Raw genomic sequence first — 17,616 nt, forward strand, 5'->3', positions numbered from 1 at the left:
CGGCCCCCGGCCCCTGCGGCCCCCTCCTTCCCTCCCCCACCCTACCGCCACCCTCACCCTCCTCCTTCTCCTCCTCCTCCGCCCCTTGCCGGATTTTTGTGCAAAGTTTGCAGGCGTCCGGCCACGCAGCCCGGTGCGGAGCTCACAATGAACCCATCTGAGGAGGGGGAACGGGGCTGAAGTCGAGGGGATCTCAAGGGGGGAGGAGACCGGGAGGCGGTCGGGAGCGCGGAAGCTCAGTACCCCCCGAAAAGAAAAAAAGCCTTTAAATTATCCCCTGCCGCACAAAAAAATAATAATAGTAATAATAAATATTAATGGCCCAAAAATGCCCAAGCGCCTGGTTTGAAGATTATGATAGATGGGGGGCGGGGGTCCCTCAACTCAGGCTACTTGAGAGGGGAGGCTCGAAACGGCCGCAGTGGCTCGGAAGCCGCGGCTCGGGGCCCCTGGCTCACGCCCCCTTCTCTGGCTCTCGGCTCGGTGCGGCGCCGGCGCCCCGGAGGAGGAAGGGGCGCGCGGGGGCGCTCAGGCAGCGGCCGGTAGGCGCGCCCGTACCCCGGGCATCGCTCAGCCCGTGCGCCGGGCCGCCGCTGCCTGCCCTCGGGCTGCGGTGCTCAGCGCGAGGCGCGCAGCCGATCCCCAGGCCGGTGCCAAGTCGCCGGCCCCGCTAGCTGCCTCCATGGGCCAGGGGCTCGGAGAAGGGGGAGGCGGCGGCGGAGCAGGAGGACGAGCAGGCGGCGGCGGCGGCCGGCCTCCAGTCCTCCCGGGCAGCGGCGGCGGCGGCTGCGCCCCGGCTCCTCCGCGCTCCAGCCGGCGCCGGCCCGCCCGCCAGCCTCCCTCGCGCTCCTGTCTTCTTTGTGGTCGCTGGCTCTCCTCCTCCCGATCCGGCTGCTGGGGCTGCACTGCAGAGACACATAATAAAGCCAGGCTTGGCTGGAAATGTAGCCGGGTCCCAGCAGGAGGATGTGAGGAGCGGAGTCCCGGCGGGGGAGCGCTCTGATCCCGTGGGGCGCCCCGCACTGCTCCGGCTCGGATCAGACGGAGAGAGGGCCAACAGCACCGAGCGATGGACAGCGCTGGAAATACAGCTCCGGCCGCCCGCAAAACCCGGACCGCGGCGGCTACGGCGGCAGGCACGGCGCGGGCGCGGGCACCGCACCTGCACGAGGCGCCGGGGCTCGGGCGCTGGCGGCACCGGGGCGGGAGGAGGGAACAGACTCAGGGCCCACGCGGCTGTCAAGCTCGCCAAGACGCATGAGCCTCACAAACTGCAAAAAGTGAGACAACGGGGGAGCAAACCGAGGTGGGCTGCCCTAGGCTTGCCAACTCTCGATGTATGCCCCACGCACCTGAACTATCCCGGGACCTGGCTCTGCCAAGCTGGCTTTTGCTTTTGCCCACAGGTCGGTGTTCAAAGACCACCCGTGCCCCACACCCAACAAATTCTTTCACCACTGGGCTAACCCCGTGCGCTCCCTACACCCGCATTTGTAGAATTCTCGCCCCTGGTGCGCACTTCCTCTGTGCGACTGTAAAAAGAACACACTGCCCCCCCCCCCCCCGAGACCCTGCAGGAGCACCCCCTCCCCGCGCAGTTGACAGAAGAAATAAACCAGCGCCTACTTTCTGCGAGGTATTGCCCCGCCACCAGGGGGCGCCCCGCGTCCCCGCAACTCCTTGACCGGCCGATACTCGGGTCTCGGAGTAGGCCAGGGAAGGGCTCAGACTTGGGAAAAGTCTTCCCCAGGCGGCTCCACTAAACCATTCGTCTGGAGCCTGTCCCTCCCCCACTAGCTGCAGGCGGCCAGGTCTCGGGTGGGGAGCGTCCCCGACCTCGCCCCCCTCCCGGGCGAGTGGCGCCTCCTCGGGCCGGCGCGCCCTGGAGCCGGGAGAAGAGAGCGGGTGCGCGGCGCGGCGCTGGGGGTTATCAATCTCGCGGATCGATAAGTTACCACTTGGAGAGGAGAAGGCTGCGTCCCCTCGGAGACGAGTTACCCAGGGCAACCTTTCACGGAAAAACCCGCTGCCCGCCGAGATCAGCGCCGGGGCGGGCCGGGCCGCGGCGCCCGCCCCACGCAGGGTGCCCGCGCCCCGCCGCTCCCCAGCCTGCCCGCTAGCCGGGCCCGGCCCCGCTCAGCTCTCTCGGAGGTCCCGCCGGGCCCTGCTAGCCAACCCCGTGCTGGGCTGATTGCCGAGGTAGATGCCACCCCCGCAACCCCGTGGCTGGGGAGCGCGAGCTGGAGGATGCGGAGAGGCCTAAGGCGATGGGGTGGGGGAGGGCAGGCGCGAGCGTCCTAGGCTGTCTCAGAGGTAGAGTCGGGTGACTGGCGAAACGCGACGCCGAGGTGGACACCCTGACAGCGGGAGCCGGCGAGCGAGGCTCCCCAGACGGGCCGGGGTCAGGACGGAGACCTAAGTAGATCTAACTAGACCCAAGCCCTGAGGGCCGCCCCTCCCTGGGTTAGCGCTGCCATCCCCAAGCCACTGTTCCCCAGCTCCTGTGTCCGAAAGTGTCCAACATCTCGGCCTCCCACGAGGGAATGGGAGCCGCCCCCCGCTGCCCAGGGACAGACGGGGTTAGGCTGAACCAGGGGTGCCAAGGGCCGAGGTGAGGGCAGGGGCCGCGAGGCGCCTGGGAAGGAGCCAGGAAGGAGGGGCAGAATCAGCCGCTCCCCCCACCCCCGCCGGCGCCTGGGATCGAGGCCCGCGGAGAGAGGCTGACAGGCGGCAGATGGCACACGCTGGGGGAGGGGGGCGATTGGCCTCGGCTCCGGGGTGCCCCCGCCGCGGGCTGCCTCTCCTAGGGGGAGGGGGCGGTGAACGGCCCCCAGCTCGCCCGCCCAGGCTCTCTGGGGGGCTGGAGACTGCGGATCCTGCCCAGCCGGGAGCCTGGAGAATGCGGGGGCGGACAAAAGGAGCGCAGTGGGAAATGGGTGTGCTGGACGAGAGGAGGCCATCGGCGGGGAGGGGTAGTTGGGGTCCCACGGGGCTGCCCTTTTCCACTCCTAGGGGTCTGCTGAAGGCTGAGGACGGAGATGGGGCAACAGGATGGGGGACCCGCAGTAGCCCATCCTGACCTAATCCGCAAGGACTCGATCCTGGAGCCGCGCACAAAGTTTTCCGGGTGCCCTCCCACGCGTTGTCTGCACGCACGTCCTCATCCCGACACTCCCTCCTCCCCCGCCAAGTTCGGCGTCTCCCAGCTCCGCGGCAGTCAGGGTGCGGAGGGAGCCCGACCTCGTGTCCGCCTCGGCCCGGCCCGCTTCCTCTGAAGCTTGTTTCATTTTTAACTCCTTCCAGAAAAATGTTGTTTTAAGGAAAATCTCAAAGGAACAAAAAGCCAATAGTGCCTTCCTTATTTGCAACCCCCACCCCCACCGCTGAGCTCGGACTGCAAGGGCCTCAGGGGGCACGGGTGACACCCGGGCCTTGCTAACCACGGGTGACCTTGGACCAGAAAGGGGTCATTTTCAGGTGATGTTTTATACCCCCCACCTGCCTACTTCTGGTAGGGAATAGGGGGTCTGGGCCCCTCTCCTGTGAGAAGGGCTCCAGCTGGCCTCTCCTTTGGAAAGTGAACAGCTGCTTCTGCCCTGCTCAGAGAAATGGCTGTGGAAACCCACCGTAAGCTGTAAGGAGCAGGAGCCACCATCATAAATGCAAGAGAAATTCCAAGTTGACGTTTTTGAGAACAAGTAAGACTTTGCCCACTCAAAGGTGCATCTTTCTTCAAAGTCATAACTTGGCTGGAAAAGGGGAAACTTCTTGCCTAAAGTGGTGCCTTCTCTAACCATTTCTGGATGCTCCTTAAGGATATTTTTCCCAGACGTGCAGCAACTGAGGCTTCTTCCTCGAATTTTCAAGAGGGAAGCGTCATTTTGAGCAGTCTGGTGAATGCACGAAGTTCTGGTGGGCTACAAAAGCAGGATAGGACAATAAAGAAAACAAGTCAGGGTTCCCTTTGTGGCCTCTGACCTACAATCCCTGCAGAGCTCCTGGAGCTGCTCAAAGAGATGCTGTACAGTAAGTGACCAAATGTCCACCTTTGGCCGGGCACCATGGCTCACACTTGTAATCCCAGCACTTTGGGAGGCTGAGATGGGCAAATCACCTCCTGGGGAGGCCCTGGCTTATGCTTGTTATTCCAGCACTTCAGGAGGCTGAGGCGGGTGGATCACCTGAGGTCATGGGTTTGAGACAGGGCAACATGGTGAAACCCTGTCTTTACTAAAAATACGGAAATTAGCTGGGCATGGTGGCATGTGCCTGTAGTCCCAGCTACTCGGGAGACTGAGGCACAACAATCGCTTGAACCTGGGAGACTAAGCTTGCAATGAGCTGAGACCACTGCACTCCAGCCTGGGTGCCAAAGCAAGACTCCACCTCAAAACAAAACAAAAAAAAAGAAAGAGAAAGAAGAAAAGGAAAGAAAGAAAGAAATGCCCACCTTTTCTTTCCCCTTCCATGCACACACATTACTTACTTTAAATGACAGCAGTCACTTGAATATATGCAATTGGCAATGAGTGGTTTTTGTTTACCGCTTTATTACTTGAAACCCCCAGTCCCTACCTGGGAGAACTTGCATCAGCCTATGAGGAATAGTCATTTTAGGGAGGGAAGATTTATCCCTCCATTCTTTCCCTAGAGAGTAAGTTCACTGCTTTGTTCCTATGTTTATTCAACATTTATTTATGATTGTGCACCTACTGTGTACCAAGACTGAGAGTAAAACAATGAATGAAAAAGATCGCAGTTCCTTCCTGTTGGGGCTTGCTCAATAAATGGCCGCACAAGGCCAGTTGTAATGGCACACATTTGTAATCTCAGCACTTTGGGAGGCTGAGGCAGGTGGATCACTTGAAGCCAGGAGTTCCAGATGAGATCAGCCAACATGGCAAAATCCCGTCTCTACTAGCAATACAAAAATTAGCCAGGCATGATGGTGGGTGCCTATAATCCTAGCTACTTGGGAGGCTGAGGCACAAGAATTGCTTGAGCCCAGGAAGCAGAGGTTGCAGTGAGCTGAGATTACACCACTGCACTCCAGCCTGGGCAACAGAGTGACACTCTGTCTCAAAGAAATAGCCATAATAATTATTTAATTATAGTTTTGATGAATCCTGAGAAGAAATTAAAATGTACAGAGGCCACAAAACAGTCTCACTGGTGGTCTGACTAAGACCCCGACAAAGGAGGAGGAAGGAGCCAAGGTGGGGGATCGAGAATAGAGTTGTGTGTGTAAAGGGCCTGGGTGTGAACAGTGTGTGTAAAGGGCCTGGGGCACAAAGGAGCTGGGGAATTCCAAGCGGGAGTTGTCGAAGCTTAGGCAAAGGCTACCAGGGCCAGGCTTAGGGGCCTATTCCATCCATTTTCCAATCTAGCCTCCCTCACCACCTAGCTGCGGAACCAGAGCAAGGGAGTCTATGCTTCCATTTTTCCGTCTGCAAAATGAGAATACAAATAGCACGGATCTCATGGGGTGGTCTGAGGGTTTCCTATCCATCAGTGCTGCTTGTCTGGCCACAAAAAGCAATCATCCAGCCTTTGCTGTCCCCCCCCCCTTACCTTTCTTCTCTCACCTTCACCACCTCCAAGGTCACCCATGTTCATAGAGATGCCGGTCACACAACTGCAGATCCCCTCCTTGCACTGGTAAGTTTCTCCTTCTCCCTTGATTCAAACTTGCCCTTTCTAGAAGCTTTCTAGCTTCCTTAGGTCTATTGAGAAGGTTTTGTGCATTTGTGCTTTATTTTAATGATGCATCTATTTGTGGAATCCAAGTTTCCCCTGAACACCCCTGTCCTCGGAGCACTAAGGAAGCAATGGCCATGCTCTCTGGTCAAGACTTCCAGGAGATGGCCTGGCAGCACGATTGTGAACCAGCAGCCACCACAAGCCCAGGTCTTCCTCACCTCTTCATTCTCCTTTGCAGGGTTCATCTCACAAGACTTGGTCTTGAAGCTTCTGAGGGTTCAGAAGAGGAGGCAAGATTGAAAAGAGAGTCCTTTTCTCTGCTTTTAGTTCTCAGTCTGGTGTTTTGAGGAGGGAAATCCCTGCAGATGCGCCTGAAATTCCCCAGAGGTCCCCAGTGTCCCCCCTCCCCATGACCACAACTCAAAGAGGCCAGCAGTGGGCCCAGACATCTGCCTCTCTGGGGCTCTCTGGGGCTGCAGTAGCATGGTGCCAAAAACAATAAGGAGGGTGTGGGAACCTCCTTGTCGTCTCTGGTTTCTGTTCAGCTGGGAAAGCCATTTCTATTTTATCATCATTATTATAATTATTTAATTCTTTAAGCATCAGCAGTCTTTGCAGGGAACACCCACAAGGCAGCAAGGAAACCAACTTGGCAGGAGGCTCCCCATGGACTCATACCCTCAGAAAGCTTGAAACTCCAGGCCCTGGCCCTCACCCTGAGAGCATCTTACCCAGACCACCTGTAGCTGCCCAGGTGTGCAGCACGCTCGAGCCTGGGATCACTTGACTCAGAGTCACTTGCTGCTTTGTTCTCTTAAAATGCTTCTTTTATAATATTTGTGATTTGCCTTACAATTTTTTTCAGTACGATTTTTGTAAATTCTAAGACTTTTTTTTTTGACAGAGTCTCACTCTTGTTGCCCAGGCTGGAGTACAGTAGCATGATCTCAGCTCACTGCAACCTCCACCCCCCAGGCTCAAGGGATTCTCCTGCCTCAGCCTTTTGAGTAGCTGAGATTACAGGCTCCCACCACTATGCCCTGCTAATTTTTATATTTTTAGTAGACACGGGGTTTCAGCATGTTGGCCAGACTGGTCTCAAACTCCTGACCTCAAGTGACACCTGCCTCAGCCTCCCAAAGTGCTGGGATTACAGGTGTGAGCCACTTCACCTGGAATTTTTAAGAAAATTTTTTAAAATTCAGTTTAATGAAGGTGATAGGATGCCAAATTCTTTCAGTTTACCTGGAAGTGGTCAGGCAAAATGCTCTGTAGCACGCAAATTTCATGACTCACACACTTGGGACTGGTCAGTCCTTCCACCGTCAGTAGCTCAGCCAAGCACCAACCAGTCTAATTAGCAAACTGGAGATCAAAAATGTGGTAGGTTTAGCGCTGGGCTCTCCTTGGTGAAATAAAAAGCTCTCATGTACAGTTTAGCAAATGGGATCTAGAAACACACATCCCCCTGCATGAACAGGGACTATAAAGCCAGAGAGGCTGGGATAAGCCGTATCTTTAGGGAGAATCCTCTGCACACATACCATGATCCCTAAGGGGCCCTGAGTCCTGCCATTGAGTAGGATTTTTGCTGCATGGTGTCCAGTAGGGGACACAGACTCCTGACTGGAAATATGATGAGCATATCTGGAGTGTGCCTTTCACGCTGGGACTAGTCAGTCTGTACGGATAGAAAGATGAAACTTCATGGAGCTCACACAAAAGTGGTTGAAGAATCTGTTTTGTCCTTTTTTTTTTTTTTTTGAGACAGAGTTTTGCTCTTGTTGCCCAGGCTGGAGGGCAATGGCACCATCTTGGCTCACCACAACCTCCACCTCCTGGGTTCAAGCAATTCTCCTGCCTCAGCCTCCCGATTAGCTGAAATTACAGGAATGCACTGTCATGTCCAGCTAATTTTCTATTTTTAGTAGAGATGGGGCTTCTCCATGTTGGTCAGGCTGGTCTCGAGCTCCCAGCCTCAGATATCTACCTCCTCGGGCTCCCAAAGTGCTGGGATTACAGGTATGGCCCTTGTTGTGTCCTTAAAATGGTCCTACTTTGCTACTGGACATCTGGGTTTTTTAATATTTATTCATTTTTTTTTTTTGGAGACAGGGTCATGCTCAGTTGTCCAGGCTGTCACAGTGGCATGATTACTGTAGCCTTGACCTCCCCGGCACAAGCAATCCTCCTGCCTCAGCCTCCCAAGTAGCTAGGACCACAGGTAAACACCACCACACCCAATTAATTTTTGTGTTTTTTGTAGAGACAAGATTTTGCCATGTTGGCCAGGCTGGTCTCAAACTCCCAGCCTCAAGAGATCCGCCCACCTCAGCCTCCCAAAATGCTGGGTTGATAGGCATGAGCCACCGTGCTCAGCCAACATCTGTTTTATAACTGTCAGTGTGGGTGGCAGAATTTGGTCTTCAGTATCACTTGGTAGAGAGGTTATGCAGGAGTAGAAAAGCTTCATCCACCTCTGATCACTATTATCTGCTTAAAAAAAAGGGTGAAACTGGCTTAGATCATTTTGGAAAAAATTAAAATCTGTTATTTCTTTCTTTCCTTGTGTGAATACTCCTTGCCCCCCATTATGGAAAGAAACTACTAGATGCCCAGGCCTAGGAGAAACACCATGGAGATTTCAGAAGAACATCAGCATGTGTGGTTCTGTGCACGGCACATATAATGCCCTTAGGCACCCAATGCCTGCACGCAGGAGGGAGAGAAAGAGAATGATTAGGGTTGCATCTACACTGCACCTCATTGCATCCCTAGTGCCCTGCAAATGCTCAGAACTTAGGGGTGGCTCCAGGAGAAAGAACATCAATCTATGTGGCATACGGAGGAAGTGCCCAAATACGTCCCTGGGCGATCAACCATTGTTACATGGTTTTCTGCCAGACAACAGAAGCTGATTAGAAGGCTATGAGCCCAGCATTCATTTGCACGCCTGTTATCTCAGCTATTTTGGAGTCCAAGGTGGGCAGATCACTTGAGGTCAGGAGTTCGAGACCAGCCTGGCCAACATAGCGAAACTCCAACCCTACTGAAAATACAAGAATCACTGGGTGTGATGGTGCACACCTGTAATCCAAGCTATTCAGGAGGCTGAGGCAGGAGAATCACTTGAACCCAGGAAGTGGAGGTTGCAGTGAGCTGAGATCGCGACACTGCACTCTAGCCTGGGTGATAGAGCAAGACTATGTCTCAAAAAGAAAAGAAAAGTAAGTTTTGCCCACCCAGCTAGGTCAAACACTCGTTCAGGACAGAGCCCTAGAGTTTGCTATGTACCGCCTTCACACCAGGGTGCCTGCTGCCTTCCCAGTGAGTGCTGGTGACTGGAGAAGCTAGCAGGACACTGACCAGAGGTCAGCAGTGGGTTCTAGACACACAGGGGAAAGAGCTGGACAGGTCTGAATTCAAATCCCAGCCTTATCTTGGACAAGATGACCTTACCTATAAAATGAGACAATAGTGTCACTGGCACGGGGTGGTTGTAATCCATAAAACAATATCAACATAGTGACTTGCCTCCATGATATGAAAGGGGCATGGAATCAGCTCATGCTGTATGACATCTAGCTAGCAGCACTTTGCACCATAGTAGCTGCTTGATCAATGTTCAATATAAGTTTTCATTGTGGTTCCTTTTCAGTAATGGGTATGGCTGAGACTCTGATGAGGGTGGGTTGACAAGGAAGTAAGCTCAGGGCCCTGACCTAAGGCTAGAGAAGGAGCAGGTAAGTAGCTTCCCGAGAGCTGTTTCTATTTGTTCCCCAGTTCCCCGGATTCCTTCCCTGGGGCCTTCATATTGTGAGAGTTTAATCCATGTTAGCTATTATTTTTTTGGTTTTGTTTTGTTTGTTTGTTTTGTTTGTGAGACAAAGTCTCACTCTGTCGCTCAGGCTGGAGTGCAGTGGTGCGATCTCAGCTCACAGCAACCTCTGCTTCTGGGGTTCAAGCAATTCTCCACCTCAGCATCCCAAGTAGCTGGGATTATAGATGCCCACCACCACCCCCGGCTAATGTTTATATTTTTGGTAGAGACAGGGTTTCACCATCTTGGCCAGGCTGGTCTTGAACTCCTGACCTTGTGATCCACCTGCCTCAGCCTCCCAAAGTGGTGGGATTACAGGCGTGATTTTTTTTTTTTTTTTTTGAGACAGAGTCTTGCTCTTTCGCCCAGGCAACAGTGCTGTGACGCGATCTCTGCTCACTGCAACCTCTGCCTCCTGGGTTCAAGCTATTCTCATGTCTCACCCACCCGAGTAGCTAGGATTACAGGCACCCACCACTACACCTGGCTAATTTTTGTATTTTTAGTAGAAATGGAGTTTCACCATGTTGGCCTCACTGGTCTCAAACTCCTGACCTCAGGTGATCCACATGCCTTGGCCTCCCGAAGTGTTGGGATTAGGCAGAGCACACACAACAGTTCCTCAATCAGTTTAGGTTTCCAGCTGGGTGTAGTGGCTGACGCCCATAATCTCAGCACTTTGGGAGGTTGATTGCTCGATCCCAGGAGTTTGAGACCAGCCTGGGCAACATAGCCCAGTCTCTACAAAAATAAAAATGGCCGGGCACGGTGGCTCACACCTATAATCCCAGCACCTTGGGAGGCCAAGGCAGGTGGATCACCTGAGGTCAGGAGTTCCAGACCAGTATGACCAACATGGTAAAACCCTGTCTCTACTAAAAATACAAAAGTTAGCTGGGCATGGTGGCAGGTACCTATAATCCCAGCTACTCAGGAGGCTGAGGCAGGAGAATCACTTGAACCCGGGAGGCAGAGGTTGTAGCGAGCCTAGATAGCACCACTGTACTCCAGCCTGGGTGACAGAGTGAGACTCTGTCTCAAAAATAAATTAATTAATTAAAATTAAAATTAAATTAGCCGGGTGTTGTGGTGTGTTCCTGTGGTTCCAGCTGCTCGGAACCTGGGTGGAAGGATGGCATGAACCCAGGAGTTCAAGGCTACAGCAAGTTCTGATTGCTGGGTGACAAAGCCAGACCCTGTCTTCTAAAAAAAAAAAAGTTTGTTCCCTGGGTGGCCTTGGGCAAACTCTCTCAATGCCTCAGTCTCCCCGTTTGTGAAATCTCCTGGTTCTCTGTTTGAATGAAGAAGCACATCTGGGCTTATTCCTATCCTCTGGCCCAACCAGCACCAGGCCAGAGTTCAAAGCTTCAGGGAGCAGAGGAAATTCAGGGAAAAGGCCACCAACAGGAGGTTATGGGGCTTGGGCCCCACTGGGATGGGAGCAGATGGGGCAGGACTCAGACCTCAGCAGATACAGCCCAGTGCAGCAATTCCCAGGACCGCCGCCGCTGCCTCCTCTGAGCAGCCGGGCCCCATCCTGGCCATGCGCTTTGGGACATGCCAGGGCCTGGCTTCCCAGGGGCCAGAGGGAGCTCCCGCAGGGGACTTCAAAAGCCCAAATGCCTTTCAGAAAGGAACTAAAACTTTCTGCTTAACCAAAGCCTCTGCAGGAGAAGAACAGGCCTAGCCCTTTTCTTTTTAAGTCTCTTTATTTTCCAGCCGGCTGGCCTGGTCATTCTCTTTTTTTCCTATTATAAACGGTCCCAGCTGCAACACACAGAAAAAAAAAAAACCATCTCCCAGGCCTGGGCAGGGGCCGGTTGCAGCCCAGCCGCCTGGCTGGCCTCCTGCTGCAGACAAAGGCAGCTCTGGCCTCCAGCACCCACTGGGAGAGGCCCTGGAGCCCCCACCCAGAGCCAAGGCCACAGCAGCAGTGAGGGGAAGATTCAGGAATTTTCTGCCTGCACTCCAAACCCTCTCCTAGCCCTGGGAGCAAAGCCACCACTTGGCCAAGCCAATGACTTCTGCAGGGCCTGTTTGTCAGGGGCAGAAAACACAATGAGGTCCCACTTACCAAACAACAGGATTCTGGGCTTTAGACCTGGAAGGGCCTTATGAGATGATCTCGTCTTGGACTAGAAAGATGGAGAAACTGATGTCTAGCAAGGAACAGACTTGCCCGAGGTCACACTGCCAACAATGGCAGAGCTGGCCTTGAAGCCAATACTCTCAATTCCAAAACCAGATAAACAAAGAAATTTTGAAGGAGGGAGGGCAGGTGAGGGAAGTCAACATCCTGAAGTTGGGGGATGTTGGTGGGGAGGTAGGCGTCATGGTGTCATTGCTTTTAATCCTGGATGAGTCCGACATCAGGTGATATGAATGCAGACAGCCTGCTTTGAACTCAGCTCCTCTGCCTCCCAGCAAGTAATTTCATTTATCTGGGCCTTGGTTTCCTCATCTGTGAAAATTGGTGTATGCTGGTACCTACCTGGTAGGGCTGCTGAAGGGATTAAAGGAGCCAACAGATAAAGCACTTAGAATAGTGCTGAAAAAAGTGACCTCTTACTATCACAAATGCTTTCTTCACCTAACCTGTGTTTGCAATCTCCAGGGGCCTCCTGATGTGACAGGCACTGGGCGCCATCTGGGCAAGGCAGAAATGTCTCTGACCTGATGAAACTTCGGGGTGGGTGGTGGGACTCGTTTTATTTACATATTTATTGATTTTTGAGATGGTAGCTTACTCTATCACCCAGGCTGGGGTGCAATGGTGCGATCTCGGCTTGCTGCAACCTTCCCCTCCCAGGTTCAAGTGATTCTCCTGCCTCAGCCTCCTGAGTAGCTGACACATTCGCTGGTTAGCCAGAGCCCAACAGGTAGAATCTTCCATTCTCCTGTTAGGAGGTTACCAGGGACCACAAACTCAGCTGTCTCCAGCTGTCTCCAGATCCAAATTGACCAGGCAGGAGGAGGCAAGCAGGCTGGGATCTGTGTGGCGTCAAAGGGAGTGTGTTCCCTGCAAAGACAGCGGGAAGCCACCTTGCAGCGCCCCTTCCAGGCTGTAATCAGGTTTGTAAGTGGGACTGGACCTCAGGTCTATGGTTTTTAACCTCCGCAGCCTAGTGAGTCTGGCTCATTCTCGCTGCCTGCCATTGTGCCAGGGAGGCAGGGGTGGTGCGAGAAGAAGAAGTCGCCCTTGTTCCGGTGCCCTTGCCACCCCAAGCGGCTCTTCAACTTCACACCACCTCTCGGCGCTAATAATAAAGCGGCCCCAGGCGTGGCCTGCGAGCTGGGGATGCGAGGCCGCGGGAGGAACTGCAGCCAGGTGCCCCTCGCTGCGCTTGGCTCCGGTGCTCTAGCCACGCCCCGTGAGTGCGGAGCGCGGCCCAGGCTCCCGCAGTGGCCCGCAGGGACGCTACCTCCCGTAGGGCGCCAACCCTCCCTCAAAAAGCCAACAAGCCCGAAAACAAACTCTCCTGATCTTCTGCCCTGGGAATCCCACGGACCTCACAGAAACCTTACCTCGGGTCTGAAGTAGGAGGTGGAAGGAAGAGGATCCAGATCCCCTGGGCTGGGGGAAGGACAGCCCCCTCCTTTCCACACTTTTCTCCCAGCTCCCCACTTCCAAAGTCCAGCCCGATATCCTGCTGACTGGTTTTCCTACACCATTTAAGTTCAAGCCCATGGTGCCGTCATTATCTCCATTTCTCGTGAGAAAACTGAGTCTCAGAGAGGCCGCATCACTGGTCCAAGGTCACACAGCCCTGAAGGGATAGAGTCGGGACTGAAATCAAGGCAAATCTTCCTACAGAGTTGGAGATGTTCATCTGCCTAGCCAGTTAATTTCGGTTTCTGCAACTTGCCTGAAGCATAGTTGATGTATTGATTTTAGAGGGATGGATGTTTAGATAGACATATAAACAGATAGAGAGATATAGATGGCATCTGGGAACCACAGACAATTGTATCAGGTGTCAAGTTGGGGACACAGGATATCCTTCCTCCAAATCTTCATCAACCCCCAAATTCCTTCCTATTCATGTTTAATTAGAAAAGATTTTGAACATGCAGAAAATAATAATAGCTGATACTCATGTGCACCCAATAGATGTTAAAATGTTACATTTGATGGGGTGTGGGGTGGTGGGGTGGGGTAGGCTATTTGACATGGACAGCTGATATTTTCCCAATCTTACTTAAATGTAGCTTCAAGCCAAATCTCCTAGGTTCCCTGTACCCCTCCAACTACACCTAAGCCCATTTAAGAACGCTGCTACAGAAGACATGATTGTATATTTAGAAAACCCCATCATCTCAGCCACAAATCTCCTTAAGCTGATAAGCAACTTCAGCAAAGTATCAGGATACAAAATCAATGTGCAAAAATCGCAAACATTCCTATATACCAGTAACAGAGAGCCAAATCATGAGTGAACTCCTATTCACAATTGCTACAGAGCAAATAAAATACCTAGGAACACAACTAACAAGGGATGTGAAAGACCTCTTCAAGGAGAACTACAAACCACTGCTCAAGGAAATAAGAGAGGACACAAACAGATAGAAAAGCTCATGGTTAGGAAGAATCAATATGGTGAAAATGGCCATACTGCCCAAAGTGATTTATAGACTCAGCGCTATCCCCATCAAGCTACCAATTACTTTCTTCACAGAAGGACACCCTAAACTTTATATAGAACCAAAAAAAAAAAAAAGCCCACATAGACAAGACAATCCTAAGCAATAAAACCAAAGCTGGGGGCATCATGCTACCTGACTTCAAACTATATTACAAGGCTACTATACTCAAAAGAGCATGGTACTGATACCAAAACAGAAATATAGACCAATGGAACAGAACAGAGGCCTCAGAAAGAATGCCACACAACTACAACCATCTGATCTTTGACAAAGCAGACAAAAACAAGCAATGGGGAAATGATTCCCTATTTAATAAAAGATGTTGGAAAAACTGGCTAGCCATATGCAGAAAGCTGAAACTGGATCCCTTCCTTACACCTTATACAAAAATTACTCTAGATAGATGAAAGATTTAAACATGAGGCCTAACACCATAAAAACTCTAGAAGAAAACCTAGGCAATACCATTCAGGACATAGGCATGGGCAAGGACTTCATGACTAAAACATCAAAAGCAATGGCAACAAAAGCCAAAATAGACAAATGGGATCCAATTAAACTCCAGAGCTTCTTCACAGCAAAAGAAACTATCGTTAGAGTGAACCAGCAACCAACAGAATGGGAAAAAATTTTTGCAATCTACCCATCTGACAAAGGGCTAATATCCAGAATCTACAGAGAACTTTAAAAAAACGTACGAGAAAAAACAAATAACCCCATTAAAAAGTGGATGAAGCTCTCAGTCACTGCTGCCAGCCCGCGCACCGTGTTCTCCTACCGCTCCGCTCCTCCACCAGTACAATGGAAGAAGAAATCGCTGCACTCGTCATTGATAATGGCTCTGGAATCTGCAAAGCTGGCTTTGCTGGGTACGACACCCCTCAAGCCATGATTCCCTCCATCGTCGGATGCCACCAGCACTAGGGCCTGATGTTGGCATGGGCCAGAAGGACTCCTACATGAGTGATGAGGCTCAGAGCAGGAGCGGCATCCTGATCCTGAAATACCCCATCAAGCACGGCATTGTCACCAACTGGGACAACATGGAGAAGATCTGGCACCACACCTTCTACAACAAGCTGCGTGTGGCACCGGAGGAGCATCCTGTGCTGCTGACCGAGGCCCGTGGAACCCTAAGGCCAGCAGAGAGAAAATGACCCAGATCATGTTTGAGACCTTCAACAACTCAGCCATGTACATGGCCATCCAGGCCGTGCTGTCCCTCTACACCTCTGGGCGCACCACTGGCATTGTCATGGACTCTGGAGATGGGGTCACCCACAGGGTGCCCATCTGCCAGGGCTATGCCCTCCCTCATGCCATCCTGCATCCAGACCTGGCTGGCCGGGACTTGACCATCTACCTCATGAAGATCCTCACTGAGTGTGGCTACAACTTCACCACCATGGCTGAGTGGGAGATTGTGTTCAACGTGAAGGAGAAGCTGCGCTACATGGCCCTGGACTTTGAGCCACCACTCAAAGTCCTCCTCCTCCCTGGAGATGGCCACCGCTGAGTCCTCCTCCTCCCTGGAGAAGAGCTACGAGCTGCCCAATGACCAGGTCATCACCATCAGCAATGAGCAGTTCCGGCGTCCAGAGGCGCTGTTCCAGCCTTCCTTCCTGGACATGGAATCTTGTGGCATCCATGAGACCGCCTTCAACTCCATCATGAAGTGTGATGTGGACATCCGCAAAGACCTGTACACCTACATGTACTGGTGGCACAACCGTGTACCTGGAGATCACCAACAAAATGCAGAGCAGAAGATCACTGCCCTGGCCCCCAGCACCATGAAGATCAAGATCATCACACCCCTGAGCACAAGTACACGGTGTGGATCTGTGGCTCCATCCTGGCCTCACTGTCTGCCTTCCAGCAGATGTGGATTAGCAAGCAGGAGTACGATGGGTCAGGCCCCTCCATCATCCACCACAAATGCTTCAAAATGGACTACAAGCAGATGCCTAGCATTTGCTGCATGGGTTAATTCCGAAGTATAAATTTGCCCCTGGCAAATGCATACACCCCATGCTAGCCTCTTGTAATTGGAATAAGTCTTCGAAAAGAAATTCATCCTTGAAGCTTGCATCTGATATCAGCACTGGATTGTCGAAGTTGTTGCCGATTTGTACCTTGTATTCAAGTTAACTGTTCCCTTTCATACATACCTTTGATTTCAACCCTTAGTACATGTGGCTTGGTCACTTCGTGACTGAGGTAAGAAGGTGCCTGTGGAAGACAAGTCCATGGCTTGTGGGTCTGCGTGGCCAGTAGTCTCTGATCTGTGCAGGGTGTTAATGTGTCAGGGCTGAGTGTGCTGGGATTTCTCGAGAGGCTGCAAGGGCTCCTGAACCAGTGTTTCTGTCCTGCTGGTCTGTCAGGGTTGGCAGGTCCAAGCCCTAGGACCCAGTTTCCTTTCTTAGCTGATGTTTTCCTGCCAGAGCACCATGGCTGTTACTTGCCTTGAATTGGAAGCGGTTTCCATTTACAACAGTAAATGTATTCAACCTTTTAATTGATATAAGGTTTTTTTGTATGCAATTCTTGATTCTTTAAAGAGATGGCAACAAATTTTGGTTTTCTGTTATGTGAGAACATTAGGCCCCAACAATGTATCACTGTGTAAGGAAAAATGAAAGTGCTGCCATAAGAAAGAAAAAAGTGGGCAAAGGATATGAACAGACACTTTTCAAAAGAAGACATTTATGCAGCCAACAAACATGAAAAAATGCTCATCGTCACTGGTCATTAGACAAATGCAAATCACAACCACACGAGATACCACCTCATGCCAGTTAGAATGACGAATATTAAAAAACGAGGAGACAACAGATGCTGGAGAGGATGCGGAGAAATAGGAACATTTTACACTGTAGGTGGAGTGTAAATTAGTTTAGCCATTGTGGAAGACAGTGTGGCGATTCCTCAGGGACCTAGAAATAGAAATTCCATTTGACCCAGCAATCTCATTACTGGGTATATACCCAAAGAATTATACATCATTCTATTATAAAGACACATGTACGTGTATGTTTATTGTGGCACTGTTCACGATAGCAAAGACCTAGAACCAACCCAAATGCCCATCAATGATGGAGTGGATAAAGAAAATGTGGCACATATGCACCATGGAATACTATGCAGCCATAAAAAACGATGAGTTCATGTCCTTTGCAGGGACACGGAGGAAACTGGAAACCATCATTCTCAGCAAACTGACACAAGAACAGAAAACCAAACACTGCATGTTCTCACCCATAAGTGGGTGTTGAACAATGAGAACACATGGACACAACGAGGGGAACATCACACACTGGGGTCCGGGGGGTGAGGGGCCAGGGAAGGAATAGCAGGGGGTGGGAGGATTAGGGAAGGATAGCATTAGGAAAAATACTTAGTATAGATGACAAGGTGATGGATGCAGCAAACCACCACCGTGGCACATGTAT

The 17,616-nt window shown here is 52.0% G+C and overlaps 1 protein-coding gene and 1 pseudogene across 2 annotated transcripts in view; one reads left to right on the top strand and one right to left on the bottom strand.

Annotated features, from left to right (window-relative positions):
* The window catches only part of ZNF423 (zinc finger protein 423), a 367,433-nt gene extending 364,184 nt beyond the window's left edge, over nucleotides 1-3,249 (bottom strand). Inside the window, exon 1 of one of the 2 annotated variants that reach the window (XM_054248613.2) lies at nucleotides 3,081-3,249. The gene's annotated coding sequence lies outside the window, so the exon portion shown is untranslated. Of the gene's footprint in view, nucleotides 1-1,955; nucleotides 2,167-3,080 lie in introns of those variants that run through there. The other variant, XM_035282138.3, reaches the window with a different exon arrangement.
* Nucleotides 3,250-14,959: 11,710 nt separating this feature from the next.
* Nucleotides 14,960-16,154, top strand: LOC100402676 (actin, cytoplasmic 2 pseudogene; annotated as a pseudogene).
* Nucleotides 16,155-17,616: the final 1,462 nt, after the last annotated feature.

This window comes from Callithrix jacchus, chromosome 20 (genome assembly GCF_049354715.1).
Source record: "Callithrix jacchus isolate 240 chromosome 20, calJac240_pri, whole genome shotgun sequence".
Lineage (NCBI taxonomy): Eukaryota > Metazoa > Chordata > Mammalia > Primates > Cebidae > Callithrix > Callithrix jacchus.